The following is a 16,768-nucleotide window of genomic DNA, read 5'->3' as shown; positions in this document are numbered from 1 at the left end:
GGTACCCTCTTCCTTGTTATAAGAAAACAAAATCGTGTTCTTAATAAAATCATGTTTTAAAGACATATGTTTAAGATTTTTTTTCACAAAGATTTTTTAGTATACGAAAACCGAATATTCAAACAAATGCTTTCAACAATTTATCTTACACGTTTGACCGCAACATAATGTTATTCTTGAAGTGGTTTATAGCTTACAGACTTTATAAAGTCAAATATTTTGTGAGATACTGCTTCAAAATTTAGCTAGTGTTTTGTCGCATGTGAACTTTAACTTGAAATTTGTTTGAAGAAGTATGGTGATTAAAAAAGTTTATGGTCTGAATAAAGAGACTTTATTTTTCAAATTCTACTGCATTGGGGCCCAGAACCAGGGGTGTTGTTGATGTGTGTTAACAATTTTTTAACAATTATGTTTATCAGAAACGTCGAAACACAAATGTAGTTCAATTTCAAAAACTCGAATCGATCTTCAATGTACACTTTATTTTATAAGAACCTGGCACGGTTGTTCTTATTTTTTTTCTCACTTTGAGCCTCAAATTGTTCTTATCTATGTTCTGTATCTTATCTCTTATTTATAGGGTGAAAATAAGTTATTTAGGCTTGATACCCAATTTTTATTACTAAAATTGGTTGAAATTGAGTAATGCAAGGTTCTCAGCATTGTTCTTATTTTTGACAATTTTGAGCCTTATTGTTCTTATAAAATTGTTCTTATATAAAAGAAAGTGTGGATGAGCAGTGGTCTCCGGAATCAATATCAGAGGAGGCGGAGGCTGGATGAATAATTTATTCGTGAGCCTAAATCTCTACATAAAAATTGTTAAAAGAAAGAGTCGACATTCTTCTAAGCTTAATCAATATGGGATTATTTTTTAGGGATTTTCATTCGAAATTACAATTGACGCTCTCTAATTTGACGTTCAACATTCGATACGCTCGGTAAAAATCACCCCTTGAACTTGAAAATCGAATTAGAGAGCGTCAACTGTATTTCCAATATGAAAGTGGAATAGATCCATATTAAAGAGGTTCGAATTTGGATCAATTTAACTGTGCAAGGGACTATAGTTTCTCATTTTAAAACAAATTTTTCTTCGACCGCATATCTGGTGTTACCATGGGCCTAACTTGCTGGAAAATCATTGATAACTACCCAATTTTCCCTGCCCCCTTTTTTCCTCAACCCTTATTACATACGCTTGAATTAAAATGTGGGATGGGATTAATCAAATCTTGATTAATGAAGTCTGTTATTTCAATCCAATTGAAGGAAACAAAAAATTGATCATTTTTTTTCTTTCTTTTTTCTTTCATTTTCTTCTTCATTTTTCCCCTCTAAGAGACTGTTCATCTAACGTTTCCAGATCATCAAAAAAGAACGACAAATAACTATTAAAAAGCGACAAAAAGAACGACAAATTTTTAAAGAACGACAAATTTCATATTTCACCATCCACAACCCCGACCGAAAGTGTCTGTTCCACCCCTACAGATTCATTCCTCTTTGATTGTCACGGGAATTAACTGCTTGTGGTTGAAAAGAACGGAAAATTACGCATGCGTATTATGTCTATTTGGGTGAGCTGGAAACATTACATGAACTAACTCCTAAACCTCAAAAATCCTATATTCAGAATTTGGTATATTTTTGGAGGTCCCGTCCCCAATTCAGGGGGGATAAAAAACCACAATATTTACATGTATTTATATAAGTATTCATCTTCATTTCATCAGTTGATTTTTTTTCTACTTTTTTTCCGTATATAATATATGATTATTTCAAAACAAGTATTTTTTATCCAATATTATTTTACAAAAAGACAGAGAGAGAGAGAGTATAGGGGATAAGAGAAGGATAATAAATAAGTAATATAAAATCCAAAGTGAAATAGACACAGGAGAAAGGTTAAAAATAAGTACTGTTTGGGGAAAAAGTAAATAAAATCTTTATTCCTTCCTTTTTTTTTAAACTTGATTTGTCACATAAGATTTTTGAAGATAATAATTTGAAGATTATTTGTGAATTTTCGGATTTTCTGTTCGCGATTACAGTAAGAAGGTAAAGGTTGAGAAGAAATGAGATATTGGTGCTATTTCTTTTGAGATGTCCTGTCTTCGATGAGAAGACCGCTACATGGAAAGACTTTCAATCCTGTACCCAGAGCCATATTTACCACTTTTTTGATTTTTTAGCGTTATCAAAAAAAAAGTAAAATGGCATGAACTGTAACTTTATTTTAAGAAATAAAGTTTATGCATTATCTAAAGGGGGCCACCGAGAAATTTGTCGGAAAATGACCAGTATTGCGTTAGGCTGCGCGCATGCCCAGAATTGATTTTGATGTATCAAGAAATATCAGAGGGGATGCGTGCAGCTTAGTATTCCGGTAGTTAAAGGCAGAATTTCCGGTATTCTGGTACATATACCGATATTGAGAAATTTTTTCTAATCTGATTAATTATCTTTTTTTTTCATTTTCAGGCAAATTGAAAACTCTATTCAAAGAAGCTCAAAAATAAAATATGGCTTATTACGTTTATCCAGTGTACGTTCTAGCCAGCCTTATCGTACTCATACTATCTATCATATTCACCATCTACTCTATGCATTTCTATAAATTCGTAAAATCAAGGATTGTATTTATCAAACTGGAGCCAGAAGAAAATAATCTCAACAATTGGACCTTTGATTTATATCCCTTCACTTCGAGTCGTATTTGGAAAGTTTTCGGATATGCTATTGTTTGTTTACCAGCCACTTTCCAACAAGCTTCAACCATTCTTGTCTGCCAATGCAAAGTCATAAAGTTTAAGACTGTTTTACCAAAAACATGCTGCGATGAAACGAAAGGTATGATCACTCCAGCTTTAAAAAAGAAATTTCTACCCACCATTGAAGATGAGCATGATAGTGTTTGTAAGAAGAATCAACTGTTAGAACCAAATCAACCTCCTATAATTACAGTCAAAACTTGCTGTAAAAATGAGGAGATTAACGATGAGCAAACAGATGATTGTAAAGACGAACTTGAAAATGATGTCAGTTATGATGATAAAAACATCAAAGAAAGTGAACCTTTAAAATCAAGCAATGCAGAGTCCGGAGTTAAGCAGTTAACGGAAGAACCTGAACGTAAAAAAACGAGCTTGCCCGGTAAAATCATACAAAGTTTTCGTAAAAATCATTTAAGGAGTAACATCAGTGAAAGCAGACCAAAATCAACAATCATCAGTATCGATCCAGAAGAACCCAACTCGATAAATGATCCAAATATCTCTATAATGAGTATTGACAATCTATGTGAATCTGAGTATTTTATTATCCCAGAAGCTAAACCATTACAAACATTGGTTGTATTTAATGAGCCTTTCAATTCCAGTTGTCCTATTTGTCTTGATGATTTTGAACTGGATGAAGAAATTGCATTACTGGCTTGCCATCACGGATATCATAAAGACTGTCTGAATAAAGCACTTCGACAGAATGCAAGTTGTCCGTATTGTAAATCGGAAAGTAATGTTCGGACTTTCCGTGTTTCAGAAGAGATTCCACTACTTTGGCAAACAATGTCGAGGAGAAACTCTTCAGCCGTCAACGTTTGACAACACCATTGAGATTACAGTGCATCCCCAGGATATGTACGGTAATTCTAAAAGTAATACAAAATGAAAATTGGACTATACCGTTAGTTATGGCAATACTACAAATATAGTGTAGATACAGTAGAATCCTCATTAATCTCTGACGAAAAGAATGGTTTCAAAATTAAGATTTTAGTCCGTAGATTTTTTTAGTCCGTAGGTTTTTTGGCTTTAGCTTTTACTTTTGATTACTACATAACAGTGCTAGCCATCCAAGAACTTTCATACCAGGTGACCTTCATTAAAAAAAAAACAACTCTGGATACGTTTGACGAGCTCCTGAGATCTAACCTGAGATCAGATTGTTATCACATAACAATCTCACCAATATGCAATCTCAAAATCGTAAGGACCGCGTTCCTTTAAAAGGACTAGGAATGACAACAAAGTTCCATGATTATATTTATGAATAGGACGACGTATCAGTTTTTGACTTTCTGGCGCACAACAAGATTCTTGCTGTAGAATTTTCCGCGAGAGGACTATTTTTCTCAGGTGTATAATTTTCAAGCGTCTTCAGAGGTTTACCGTGCGCGTAAGAAAATTATGAACAGATGTTATCAGGTTACTAAGATCAAACTAAATTAACGTTGAGCTCAAAATACTAAAAAGTTGATAGCCTAACTTAAAATTTGAGGTACGACAAGAAAACATTATAAAAAATGACAAACTTGTCATAAAACCTTTATTCAGACTTTTTATAAAAGCCTTGTTTCTAATTTATTTTTAGTTATTTATTATTATGTTTGAATTGTATTTAATTATAATTAACTAATTGAGATAGTTAAATTCTTCTAACTATTTAATAGGCCAATACACTCTTCTTGAGATGCATAAATTTATTGTTGTCCTCGTTTTCAAACAGATTTCATTGCTATGAAATTATACATTTAAACCAATTTAAATTCCCAAAAGGCAAACATTAAATCTAAAACAAAAGTACTTGAAATTCAAAATGTCTCATGAGGTGTAAACAACACAATTATCATTGTGAATATGTAATTTTATAGCAATGAAATCTGTTTGAAAACGAGGACAACAATAAATTTATGCATCTCGAGAAGAGTGTATTGGACAAACTAGTCTTTGATTCGCAAATGGGTAAAGTTAAACCCCCTGCCTCGCAGCCCCGTTGGAACTTCTTCCTATAAAATGGAAATTCCTATCGAAATGGGGTTAGAAATTATATTGTTTCTAGGGTAAAAATCCAGTGGGGATGGTTTCTGAGTGCAATTTTTTCCCGTTGAATAATAAATAGGGATGAAAACAAAGTCAAATTTCCAGCAGGACTGAAATTGTAGGGTATTCCCCCGGTGACAAAAGATTTTAACTTATTTTTTTTGAATTGGCAGCGGGGGTCCAGCCAGTTCTGTGACACAGGAGTGTAGTTAAGATCTTTAGAAGTCTTAAGATTGAAAGACATCACAACAATACTGGTATTTAATAAATTTAGACGTGCTGTTGTTTCAGTATTTTTTACCATGCAGTTAAATAATACAATCTATTGTAAATAAAATTTTGCTATGAAAATAAAATCACAAATTTTAAGCCATATAACAGATGAATTCTTTTTTCCTATTACACGTACCGTAGAAGGGGGAAATTTGTAAAGTCGCTTGACTTTTTTAGTCAAAGCACTTGTTATACATTTTTTGGAAAGGCAGGGTAGGGGCATCAAAATAACTTGGGTGCCAATTTTTTTTCGGACACTTTGGTGTGTTTTACGGACAAATATGACGGTCTCAGGCAAAAATCATAGGGTGAAAATTTAATTAAAATTTTAGCTTGAGAAAAGAGAGACCTGTTGTATATTTTTGGAAAGCTCTACGATTTTTGCCTGAGACCGTCATATTTGTCCGGAAAACACACCATAACGGCCGAAAAAAAAAATTGGCACCTATGTTATTTTGATTTCACTATCTCTTAGCTTTCCAAAAATGTATAACAAAAAGTCGAGCGACCTAAAAAAATCGAACAAATTCCCCCCCACTACAGTAGAAGATTTTAGAATGTCACTTCGATGCATCGCAATCTCTCAAGAGATAGATTTAGAAAAAAATCCCTTGATAATTTTACGTACTTTTTTATCATGAAGTATATATAAACAAGGGTTAAGTGTTGAATTGCCTAGGAAAAGTAAATCAGCAATATCCATTGGCAAAGAACTTGAAAACACAAATTCTTGTAACAAATAGCAAGGTATTGATGGAAAAGTGCAGATGAAATATCCACCAATTACATACAAGACCCTACGGACTAGTCTATACTTGTTCGTGTCTCCAGAAAGTGTATAGTTGTTAGTCGATTGTTGAGGAGGGTCTATAGGCTGGCTTGAGATTTCTTGTCTGGGAGTATGACGAGTTGTCGACGGTTGACTAGGATTTAGGATTTCCTCACTTGCTGAAGGTTGGTCAGAGTTTGCATACTCACTTGAGGTTTCATGGCGTAGATTGTGGTCATTTGTCGTTGGCTGAAAATTTTGGTTTTTTGGCATTCCATTTTCTGATGGTGGGTTAGAGCCAGAATAGTGAATTGATTTTTTACGTCTGGAAGGTTGATAATCTGTTTGTGGTGGTTGTTGAATAGGTTCTTCAGATTGGTTTGAGTCTTCGTATGTTGATGACTGACTAGAATTTGAACTTTGGCTTAGAATTTCTTGTATAGGACTAAGATTATTCACAAATGGTTGGCAAGGATCTCTGAATTGGCTTGATAGTCTACTTTTCGGTTTAGAAGGGTCTGTAGGCTTGCTTGGTGTTTTACGTTTCGGAGTATAACACTCTTTAGACGATTGGTCAGGATCTCTGGACTTACTTGAGATACTTGGCTGAATAAGATCTGTGTTATTGTTTTGCCTTGCTGTGATTCGGCTCGAGATTCTTTCTGTTGATGGTTGGCCTGAGTTTGCACGATGACTTGATATCCGGCGTCTGGAAGACTCGTAAACTCGAATGATCATCAAATAGAATACAGGAAGGATTATTAAAGATGCAACAATAATCAATAAACTAAACATTATTATAACTTGCTCATAAAACTTGAAAACTAAATATGGGAGAGATATAGCTAAGGGAAATCCCCATGAAATGGCCAGTGTCCAGCGTAAACATTTTTCTGTGACAATGGAATCAAACTTCGAAAATTTGGCAACTTTGGTGTGGGTAGCGATTGCTGTAAAAATGATTAGAACTGATGACGTTAGGCTCAGACTGGAAGCTGAGATGGTCATAATTTTCCACAACCATATATGTTCTTGGGTTACTATATTCCAGTATTTTAAAATTGGATACATGGGGTATACAGTCATTGCTATCAGACCATCACAATAGGAGAGTGAAATCAAGATGCGATCAATTTTATTATCTTTTATTCGATTTTTTCTTCGTAATGCCATACCAGAGATAACATTTCCAAAAGTTCCGGAAACAAATAATATAGTCCAAATTACAGTCATGATGACTCGTGTAGTACAAGAGGGTTCTAAAAAAGACATCTTTTAATCAATGATTAATTTCATCGTCCCATCATTCCATACTTCTATGAGATGTCAATAGAATCAAACTTCGAAAATAATCTCGGTGTAGTTAGCAATTGTTTTTTCTTTAACTTGAAAGTGACCTTGGGGCTTTATAGTCCTGGTGCAAAACAAATAATCAAATATGTTAAGCTATCATTATCTGCTGTAACTTGAGAGAGTTCTTGAAAAAGGTCTGGATCGAAGATACCTCTTGATGTTAATGCTTGTAAACAACTCATCAAGAGTTTTTCAAACTTTTTATGTGTTATCTCATATATATTAGTACATCAAAGAACGCGCAATCTTCGGGGGATGGGGGAAAGATCGTTTTAGCCTTTACAAGAAAAAGAGAGGCAAAAGACAAAACTTATTAAGAATTATTAATTTTTATAATTGACATGATATGAGGTTATCGTTAGTATTTTCACGTTTTTCGCTTACTCTTTTTTATATAGGAACGTTAATTCTTTTTAAAGCCTTAGGGTGTTCTTAACATTTTAGGTGACAAGCCAAATTCTTTTCTTATTTTCAGCATTTTGACAGTGGTTTTAAGATTACAAAAACGCTGGGTGTTTCACTTCACCGCGGGAAAGGTTAGCTTGAAATATAGTGTTACAAGAAAGAACTTCCATCTCTTTTCTGAATATCGAATAGACTGGCTATAGTTTACTTAAAGTTTATTAGGTTGCATTTAGTCTCGTGACTATTGTGGTGTTAATCTTTATTAATTTATCTTTATATTACTAATTTTTTGGTTTTAGAAAAGTAGAAAAAAATGAATTTCAGCAAAAAAATTAAAGAGCATGGAATGGAAAGTGCATTTTATTTGTAAAACTATTTGAACTGCATTTTATTTTATCGAATTCGTGACCATATCGAAAAATTTAGTTTCAATGCGTTCAAATATCGAATGGAAGTTCCATTTTATTTGTAAAACTATTTGAACTGCGTTTTATTTTGTCAAGTTCATGACCATATCGAAAGATTTAGTTTCAATGCGTTTAAAAAATCGAATAAAAAATGCATTTTATTTGTGAGAGCATCTGAATTGCATTTTTTTTAGTGAATCCGTGGTTCATATTAAAAATATAATTCTACTACGTTTAAAAAAGTTAATGGAAAATGCATTTAATTGAACCAACATTTGAATTATATTTTCTTTACTAAAGTTCAGCGTAATCTTTCATTAAATATTTTGTATGTATTTAAAGTCTAGAATTTAAATACATTTTTATTCCCAATGAATTAGAAATTCATCAAAGTTTTGAACCTAGAATTTTATTATATTTATTTATTATTCAATATTCGTTTTCAATGGAATACGAGCATTTAGTTTCCGTAAGGGTATTTTTAGTTTTATTTCCTAAAGGCCGTGATACACTGGTCAATATTAAATCAATATTCAAAAACGGTTACTATATATGGATATAAATCTAAAATTGATCGCTTCCTTACACTTATCAATAATCTAAATTATATTCAATCATAGAATATTGATCTGATATAATTTGGGCCCTTACACTTGCTCAAAATAAGGTAGTATTGCAAATAATAGGAACACTTGCCCTTTGTTCAAGAAGAGAAGTTTCTCCTCTCTCTCTTGGAGAAAAAATGAATGAAAGTATTTGTTTACATAAGCGAAATCAATAGTTTTTCCTTTCTTTCTGTTGTTACTCTAGGGGCTGAGTTAGGTCCCGTATGCGCATCGGCGTATAGTCATTTTTTCTTTTGATCATGAAAGTAGAGTCCTTAAGAGTCAGAAAACGTGTGTGGCGTTATTTGGATCAGGCTCAAATTTCCATAATGGCGGATTTTAGATTTTCAACCCTTTTCAGCCCTCTTGCTTGAAAAAAATTTTTCTTTGACTTTAAACATAGACATATTATATACCAATCGATCACAAATTTTATGCTGATTGAGAAAAAGGTCAGAATCACGGTCTGAAAATTTCGTTATCTGGAGATATGAAGCACTTTCGATTTCGATTTTTTGAAATGACTACTTTTGGTTCCAGATTTACGTGGCTGTAACATTTGATTGGCTTACTTGATTTACTTGAAATTTTCGGAGGGTCTTGCCTGCCGTTCAAATTATAAAATTCAGAAAAATTTATTTTCTACATGAATTTCGAAATCCATAATGGCGGATTCAAAACTTTCTTTCGTCACATTGGCTATTAGGCTCTGCTAGCCTAAGAAAAATATTTTTTTGAGCTTAAAACCCTGCATATTATATACCAATCGATCAGAAATTTTATGCTGATTAAGAAAAAGGTCAGAACCATGGTCTGAAAATTTCTTTATCAAGAGATACGAAGCACTTACATTTTCTAAGTTTTGAAAACGAAAGTACTTCATAGCTCGACATAGCAAAAAATATTTTTCTTAGCCTAGCAGAGCCTAAGAGCCCATGTGACAAAAGAAAATTTTGAATCCGCCATTATGGATTTCGAAATTCATGTAGAAAATAAATTTTTCTGAATTTTATTATTTGAACGGCAGGCAAGACCCTCCGAAAATTTCAAGTAAATCAAGTAAGCCAATCAAATGTTACAGCCACGTAAATCTGGAACCAAAAGTAGTAATTTCAAAAAATCGAAATCGAAAGTGCTTCATATCTCCAGATAACGAAATTTTCAGACCGTGATTCTGACCTTTTTCTCAATCAGCATAAAATTTGTGATCGATTGGTATATAATATGTCTATGTTTAAAGTCAAAGAAAAATTTTTTTCAAGCAAGAGGGCTAAAAAGGGTTGAAAATCTAAAATCCGCCATTATGGAAATCTGAGCCTGATCCAAATAACGCCACACACGTTTTCTGACTCTTCAAGGACTATACTTTCATGATCAACAGAAAAAAGACAATACGCCGATGCGCATACGGGACCTAGCTCAGCCCCTAGAGTTTGTCGAATATTGACTGGAAGGGGAATTAAATTGAAAAATTTCAATTTAAATCAACTCTCGCTCAATAATTGAACAATAGAGCACTTTCATAAATTTGAACATCATTTAAATTCAACTTTTTACCTTACATTCAGCAATATTAGCTCAATAAAATTGTTCATCTATTTATAGTAACACTTTTTGAATATTGATTTAATATTGACAAGTGTATCACGGCCTTAAGAATTTGAACGTTTCAGAGCAAAATTCTATCCAACCAATATCCAATTTATATATTTTTTTCAAAATCTGCAGTTTATTTTATTGAAATTTATGATTAAATATAAGACTGAAAGTTAACTTACTTATGTCAGACAATCAAGCTAATCGGATATTTATTTCCTTATTAAAATCTCGCAGGGAAAACCGTACTACAGTACTAGAACATTGCTCATGACATTTACTGGTTCTTATTATAAAAAAATGAGAATCGTTACTGCAGGTGACGGAAAAGTTTTTTCATTTTTAGGTTAATTAAATTTTTAAACGACATCAATTAAGGCTATTTATCAGAACAAAACAAGCAAAAAAACTGAGATTTCTTTTAAAAATTTTACCGACTCAAGTGGTCCAGGTAAACGTTTTTTATATAAGAATAACCTATCATAAGAATAACCTATCATAAGAATATCAAGCTTCCAATTTCCAAAAATTTGACAACATTCTCAGAACATTTTGATTCTCGGGTATATTCTAAAACTTAAAATTCTAAAACCAATTATTAACATAATACTTAAAATAAGAAGAGGAGGCTTGATACACAAAAAGTTAGGAATCCATTAAGTACACGTTTTTTTCATAAGAACATCTAAAATTTTTGAAGCCTTGGGATATTCTTAACTTTTTGAGTTTTAAACCTAAAAATGTTCTTAACATGTTCTTATCTTCGCCATTTTTTGAATATTTTCGTCCATTTTCTTTTGAAATCGAGTGTTTTCAGTTCCCCAAAGCCTTAAAATGTTCTTAACTTGTTCTTAACATTTTGGTCATCGAAGCTATTTGTTCTTATATAGTTTGTTCTTATATAAAAAAAACGTGTATTCAAGGCTTTTAATACTTTTAATGCTTTAATAAAAACAAGTGATACTTTTATGGACCTACCTGGTTATATACAGGTACGAGCCGGGAAGTATCTTATCCATTTGGTGGACTAACTTTCTTGGGGTTTTTCTTGTTCCTTATGGTAATAAGAATATTTTAAGCTTCTGGGCCACCTGGATTTCTCACCTGGGTATCCATAATGGCGGATTTTTAGTCATGTGACCCCCGTAGGCAAAACTGAAAATTCTTCCAACCCAAATATAGGCATATCATATATCAATCGATCGGAAATTTGATACTGATTAATTTTGAGATACAAAGTTGGGTCTGAAAACTTTCCTATCTCGAGATATAAATCACTTTCGTTTTCTCAGGTTTGCTGCAGTTGTAGGCGGACTTTCATGGAGTGAGGCAATTCTTTTAGTCATATCTCAAGAAATATGCTTTTAAACATATCAAAACTTTATGTGCTCCTAGAAAAGGCATTAAAAATTGTTTGTGCAAATTTTCAAAAATTTTGCAGTAAAAATGTGTATTTTACAGACCAGAGTACAATTTTCTTACCGTCGAAAAAAGATCTTTTTCTCTCAAAATTGGTCTTTTTGTCTGAAATGAATTAGTGAAATGATGCTTAATAAGGTTTAGAGCCACTCGATTCTTCATATTATACTCAGAGAGGTACCTGGGGAATATATAAGGGCTAAGTGTGTCTGGTCAGCACTTTATAAGTATGATTTACGGTAAGACATGATCCCGAAAACGGTGAAATTTCCAAATAATTAATGAAAAATTCTCTCATTGCATCTCAACATTTTACGCGAACCTTTTGTTCTTTAGATTGACTAATGCAAAGAATTATGAATAATGTAAATCGTTACAGTGTGTATTTTACAGACAGGATTTAAGTGCTTCTAGGAGCTTGTCTTGTTCTAAAACGCTTTAGATTACTACAGAAATACCCAAACTTGAGAATTTACTGAGTTAATCCGTCAAAATTCGCCAATTCCTTTATCTGTATTGTTCATGCATGAAACGAGATTTAGAGGGCTTAGAATCTGTGTTGTCTGTAGGACCAAAAAACATCGGCATAATATGGCTTCGAGAGGCTAGTGATGGAGCCATATTTGTGAACCTGCTTGGGGCTATTCTGGTTACTGTTACAATTATAAGAGGCGTATAATGGTCCAATGCATCATTGTGTATCCGCTTTAACTACATAAATGCAACACAAAGCCTTCAGCTAGTTGAAGAAGACAGACTGTAGAAATTTTAATTTAAAGCGCTTTAAAGAAGTTATTGCCATATAAAATAATGCTTTAAGCTACATGTCCAAAATATCCCCGTTTTCTTACAAAAATCTAAGTATAATATTAAGAAATCTTGATTTTAAAATTCTTATTTGTTTTGGACATGGCTTGCTGATGGTGATCCCATTTTCCTTTCCCCTCATGAGGTTTGAAAGTTTTAGAATAATCTGGTCTCTGTGGCTTTGTCAGAACATGAACAAACGACTGGACATCCTTCTCCTTCGTAAGCACTGCTAGCTTCGTAGCCACCTCGTTAAAACATAAAATGAAACAATAGGTTTTGATGATCTACCTTGGGAATACCTTGCTAACAACGTCAAAACTTACACAAAGTCCATGTTGTTCTACTCTTCTCCAGTCTTTTATCTATATCATAACAAAGATAACAGATGCGAAATCATCGTCATTTTTCAAAACTCCGATGAAATAATATCGAGTATACAGGGTGTCCCTAATTAAAGTATCGAGTTTGAACATGCGATTGAGTAGAAAAGTTTGTACGGTGTTATCGCTAAAATATAAGAACGTTCTCCATCACACAGGCTTATTACAAAAGGTAGTTACAATGTATAAATTAATCGTAATGACAAAGAAAAAAGAGGGAGAGCTTAAAATACAATTTTGTGAACACGCACATAAAACTTTAAAAAACTAATAGCGCGTCGTGGTGCAAACGTCACGATTATTACTTCTCTCATTTGAGATGCCTTGGAGTTTTTACAAGATACTTCACTAATTGGTCATTTAAAGTGATAGAGATGACGCTTTCTTTAGAAAAAGTAATAAGATTCTTTTATTACATCTTAACGACCAACCAAATCAAATATGAGCTTGTAAAAACTCCCGCTTGTCCCTCTCATTTGACCGAAATTCAATCCCACAATCCTTTTTTGTTTTAATTCGAGAGTCGTGAAATTTATTACTTTTTCTTTGTAACTGAGTGTAATTTGCGTGCAAGCATAATTGACGCAAAGGTTGACGGGATTGAATTTCGGTCAAACAGAAAAATCAATGTCTATTTTTAGATTCGCTACGGTACGCTATTGGAATGACAAAAGTGATTCAAAAGTATACACGCAGTTGAAATTCTCCATTTCAGCGTATAAAAAAAATTGAAAATAATTATTTTGTGACATGAGAGTAACTAGCCGTATGCGCAGCGTCGCACGCTGCGTGTCCCAATCCAGCAAATCACTATACATCTAAAAAAAACCCAACGGAAGAAAGACAGCTGCTGATTGATGATAAGATTTTGATTTTATAAAAGAAAGGAGAAAAAAGTTCAACGCCATGAAGAGGAGGCTTTGTAGAGCTTTGTTAGATTTTCGAAAACTTTTTATAAAACGTTGTAAACACACACGTTTTAGCATATTAATATATAGATTTTCAAACTATCAAGCTATCTATCAATCATTTTACCTAAGTAATTCAACGAAATAGCATTGTGACATCAACGGATTTTTTATACTAATTTAAAAATACAGGCGGCAACGAAGCTCGCTTCAAAGACACAATGTAAGATAGACGTCCAGTTATGATTTATCCCATGTGAAGGCGCAGTAGTGTACCAAGTATTGACCGTCGTCTAGGAGATCAGGACTAACTCCAACTCGGTGCTGTGGCTAGGGCCAACCCATACCATGTGATGGTCGTAGGGTGGACAGAAACTCTACAGGCCGTTCAGTGGCTGTGCGACAAATCTGTGCTAGTGTCTAGCAAGCTTGCAAGAAATAAAAACTTTGGGGCTTTGTTCTTTTTTAGGAAAATAATTCAAAGTCTGACGTCTGGCGCATATAAAGCTATCATGGCTTAGTGGTCTTAATAATATTTCAATGCTGTACATTGAAATTACGGGGAATTAGCTTTCAATGTAGTATATTGAAAATAGGTCCGATGATGGTTTGTATGTAGCTACGCCGTTCTGGAAGTTCTAAGCACTTCCCGAAGTCTCAAAGACAGGCTACACAGATTTCTCGTTACATGCACGAATATTAAAGATATAGGAATTAGAGGATCTTGACGGATTTTACTCAGTAAAATTCTCCAGAGGATTTTTCCGTGGTAAGTCTAAACATTGTAGGGCAATATAACCACCTAGAAGCACTTAATTCTGGTCTGTAACATACACACATCGATTTACATGTATTCTTGATTCTTTGCATGTGTCAAACTAAAGAATAAGGTTCAACTTTGTTTAATGTCGAGATACAATGAGAGACTTTGTCAAATATTTGAGTAATAGCTTGTAAGTTTTACCGTTTTTTGGATCAAATCTTACCAAAAAAACATGCTTGTAAAGTGCTGACCAGACACATTTAGCCCTTATATATTCCCCAGGTATCTCTCTGAGTATAATATGAGGAATCGAGTGGCTCTAAACCTTATTAAGCATCATTTCACTAATTCATTTCAGACAAAAAGACGATTTTGAGAGAAAAAGATCTTTTTTCGACGGTAAAAAAATTGTACTCTATGGTCTGTAAAATACACATTTTTACTGGAAAATTTTTGAAAATTTGCACAAACAATTTTTAATGCCTTTTCTAGGAGCACATAAAGTTTTGATATGTTTAAAAGCATATTTCTTGAGATATGACTAAAAGAATTGCCTCACTCCATGAATGCCCGCTTACAACTGCAGCCAAACCTGAGAAAACGAAAGTGATTTATATCTCGAGATAGGAAAGTTTTCAGACCCAACTTTGTATCTCAAAATTAATCAGTATCAAATTTCCGATCGATTGATATATGATATGCCTATATTTGGGTTGGAAGAATTTTCAGTTTTGCCTACGGGGGTCACATGACTAAAAATCCGCCATTATGGATACCCAGGTGAGAAATCCAGGTGGCCCAGAAGCTTAAAATATTCTTATTACCATAAGGAACAAGAAAAACCCCAAGAAAGTTAGTCCACCAAATGAATAAGATACTTCCCGGCTCGTACCTGTATATTATGCATTTAATACATATATAATTGATATCTAGGCGAGCATGACCGTTAGACAATCATTCAGAACACAAACAGTGACGATCTATTAAAATTCGTCGTTAGTTTCTTATAAAAAAACGTTTAGAAACCAAAATTTCATGCTCTTGAAATATTCGTTCATATTCAAGACTTCGTGAGCAAAAAAAACATCTATGTATCTCATAAAAAAATTGAGTATTCTTTCAATGGGCTCTGTAGTTTCATCTTCGTTTTAGTGGTAATTTTTTCAAATAGCTCAAGGAGCAGATACCTTCTCCCCGAGGTTTTATTCGAGCATCGATCCTACAGTATGTCTCGGTGAACCTGACTTAATCATAGTTTTCAGAAACCGTAATTTGACTAAGAACATTGATATATGCTTGTTAATAGTGATTCTTATAGATAAACATGCGTTTTTTGAGCCAACAAAGTTCATTCTGCGTGGGTACAAAAGTACTTTAAATTTATTAGGCTGTCAGTCTCAATGTCGTGTTGTCTACACATTTGTACGCAGCCGGTATGTAAAAAAACAGAGGAAATCCAGAATATTTCCCTTGCAACCTTGCGATGAAAAAGATTACTCTTAGGTTCCAAATAAACGAACCCCCCACTTGTTAATTTTTCAAAAATTTTCCAACCCCCCCGACCTTATTAGGACCCCCTGTTTATAAATTTTTAAGAATATTTTCAGCTGTCAAAGTGAAGGCCCCTCATATTGCTCTAAATAGCCTGATTTTAGCCTATATTTACCTTATTTTTGGGTTTTCGGAAGTACAATTTTCAACCCCCTCGGCAATTAGCCCCCCTCGTTTATTAAAATCTCGAAGATTTTCCAACCCCCCCGTTTATTTAGAACCTAAGAGTAGCCAATCCTACAGTATACTTGATGATATGTACATGGTGGTCGAAAAGATAAAATACATGGGTATACCAAGAATTCATTCTTAAAAACTTGATAGTGCAGGCAATATGGAGTAAATAGTAAGTACGTTCGTTTATTGAGGTCAGAAAATCATTTAGGGTCACAATTTATAAAGATTTTAGAAATTCGAACTAACAGCGTCGACTTTTGTACTTTGTCAGGTAGGGTTTGGAGAAAAATGTCACATTTTGCATCTAACAATTCGTTAAAATTTGGTAGGGTCAAATTTTTTCTGAAAATTTGCTTCTGCGACAGAGCCCTTTTTCAAACTCCATTGACACGTCCTTGTCCAGTTAGACATCACGAATAGTAGTTGTAAAGAGCCCCATGCTCTTGCTTTATAAGAACCAGTAAACTTAACGAAGATCGACTGTTCCCATTTATTTGACACTTTGAGCTTAAACTGTTCTTACCGT

The sequence above is a fragment of the Clytia hemisphaerica genome, unplaced genomic scaffold, assembly GCF_902728285.1.
Source record: "Clytia hemisphaerica strain Z4C2 unplaced genomic scaffold, Clytia hemisphaerica genome assembly, whole genome shotgun sequence".
Classification (NCBI taxonomy): Eukaryota; Metazoa; Cnidaria; class Hydrozoa; order Leptothecata; family Clytiidae; genus Clytia; species Clytia hemisphaerica.
This window is presented reverse-complemented; position numbering follows the sequence as displayed.